Consider the following 3018-nt stretch of genomic DNA (forward strand, 5'->3'; position numbering starts at 1 on the left):
TGTTGTGTGTTGGCCCTTCCTAAGCAACAGTCACTTGCCCACTGTTACTATTGTCATTTCCTCCATAACAACTATACAGACATTAAACTGTTAATGCATTCAACAAATATTTGAGTGTCTACTGTGAGCCAGGCATCTTACAAGGTACCGGGGGCACAAGAGTGAAACAAAATCAGATACAGATCTGAATCTCAGATAGCTTAGTGAGAAAAGACTGATATTAATCAAGTAATCATGCAAACAGGGACACCTGTGAAAAATGCCAGGCAAGGGAGGGGTGCCCTGAGATTGCTGTCAGATCTGGAGGTCAGTGATACATCCCTGGTGAAAGCGCAAGGGATCCACACTGTAGGCAGACAGAGTAGCCTGTACTAAGCCCAGTGGCAGGAAGGAGTGTGATGAACAGGGGGCACTGGAAGGCCAATGTTGCTGGACCAGAGGGGTGAGGAGGACTGAGGCTCTGGCTGAGGATGAAGAGGAGGATGGAGGCTAGGCAATGCAGGAACTTGTGGGTCACCATAGGAGATTTTCACTGTATGTCAAAAGAAGAGGAAATCATTTGTGAGTATTAAACAGGGAGACTAATAAAGTTAGATGGGCATTTTGGAAAAATTACTTTAGCTTCAATGTGAGTGCTGGTTTAGAGAGGGAGCCAGAGTGAATGTAGCAAGACTGGTAGGGAGGCTACTTCACTTGTGTTAGCTTAGAGCTTTCTGTAAAAACTGGGGTGTGCCAACTGGAGGTGGGTCAGGGAAGGCATGACCAGTGATTATTTAGATCACGGGTGGGTTGATGGGTGAAAGGAGCTAGATCTCAAGAGAAGCTAAGCATAGTCATTGTTCAGCCTTTAAGTTGGCTCCAGGGACATGCTCTCTTATTACTGCATCCGGGTCACTGTTTCACCATATGGCCATGCCACTCTCATTGCTTGCTTCTTTTTACTTTTTTTTTTCCTCCTCCCTCTACCTCCAGACCAATTACCTTAGCATTTTTTTTTTTCATTTAAATTTGGGAGGGAGAGTTTCATTTGCCTCACTAATTTACTATTGCCCATACTGATCAGAGTTTTAATGCCAACCTACCACATAGGTTGTCAGCTCGCCTATGCAATTATCTTCTTTGGATCAGGTGATGCTGTGAGCCAACCTTGTTGCTCAAACTAAAACATGGAGCAGTTTCCTCAGCAGAGGGCTACGGGTAGGTGTCTCAGATCTGGATTTGTAGCACACATTCCAGGATTCTGACATGGACAGGAGAACTGTGGACATTGTAAGAAGAAGCTCCGAAGTAGAAAGATCTCAGTGTGCATTTTGACTCTGCCACTCCCTAGCTGTGTTACCTGGGATAAGGTCGTTACAAATGCCAAGTCTACTTTCTCATAAAAATAATCCATTCCTTGTTGGGTTATTGTGAAGGTGGATGTTAATGTTGGTGAAGAACTCAGCACAATGTCTGATACATGAGGAGCAATTAGTACATAATAGTCATAGAGAAGAAGATGTTAGAGATGACAGTCATTAGGGTCCTGGCAGGACACAGAATCTAATTAAATGGCACCAGAGATATCCATGAAAGGTTTACCTAGAGGGCAGGGTTAGGAAACTCAACATGGATATTGAAGCACCCAGAAGCTAACCACACTTTGTCCTGGAAGGGCAAAGAGAGGAAATTGTATGTTGGATCGAGTAAGAGCTAAATTCTTGGAGCAGGGGCCATGTGACAGAAGCTGTGGTTGAAGGGAGGCAGCCATTGCTGGAAATCAGGCAAAGCAGGGAGGAAGTGGGGGAGAAGTAGCCCAGATTCTGATCTCCAACCTGTGCCTCTCCATTGCCTCAGCCAATCAGGAAACAAGAGGAAGGGAGCCTGGGGGGTGGAATATGTAGGAATCAGCCTCCTAGGATATAGAGAAGGGCAGAGAATGGAATGAGGGGTGAACAGCAGGGTGATGATGATGATGAAAAAGATGATGGTGATGATGGTAGTGATGAAGATGTTGATGATGGAAGCAAAATACTAGGAATCAGGTTTATTGATAACCTCTTCATCAATATTGAATCAAAGCTGGGATTCTGAAAAAAGAGAGAAGCATTCACAGACAGTTTTGTGATAATACATAAATTTTTCCATACCAAGATCTCACAATATCATGAAACATTTAGGCTATTATGCACAGTGTTAAACCATCTGGAAGAAAAACTACACATTAAAAACAAAAATTCCTTAGCCAATCTGGTCCTTTGGAAATAAGAGGGTGGCATTTGAGTGTACGGAGGTGGGCATCAGTTTGGGTGTAGATGGCAAGCGGGGATTTGACAAACCACTCCATGTGGACTTATGGACAAGCACACAAGATCACCTGTCCAGAAGGGCTCTTGTATGCAGGCTAACAGCCCAAGGCAGCCCAAGATTAACATAGCATTAATGGTGCTTGAGGTGTGGTCAACTGTTTGCGTGAGAAAAATGTAGTCTCAGAAGTGTTTTTACGCAGTTTGCTCTCACATTTTGGTCACCATCCTGCTTCCTACGCAGTCAAAATGAAATAGCAGCTAACAGAGGGAGGTTCTAAGAGGCTTGCCTTGGATAGTGCTTTGTTCTGCAGCAGCTCCATGAATTCTGTTTTTGGGAGTCCTAGAACTTCTTGAAATTATGCAAAAATTGTCATGTATGTGTGCCTTTTCCTTGTTGAAAAAGCTGCTGGATTCTCTAAGTGTCTTATGACCCCTGAAAGAGTCATTGCCAAAGGCAACTGCCAGCAGGTTGGTCATGATATGGCCGTTTTGGAGAGAACCTCCAGCCTCACCCCAAGAGGAGCAGTGTGTGTGGACCTTCAGTTTCTCACAATTAATGTGATTATTAAAATTTGTGCATTGAATAATAGGTACTGACCGGGTCTTAGATAAATATGTATTTTTATTCTCAACAACCATTAGAAATAGGGGTTGTCATTATTTACAAATGATAAAGATGAAGTTTTAAAGGGGTTAAATTACTTGACCAAACTCTTATGACTAATAAATG

Source organism: Plecotus auritus (genome assembly GCF_963455305.1).
Source record: "Plecotus auritus genome assembly, chromosome: 6".
Lineage (NCBI taxonomy): Eukaryota > Metazoa > Chordata > Mammalia > Chiroptera > Vespertilionidae > Plecotus > Plecotus auritus.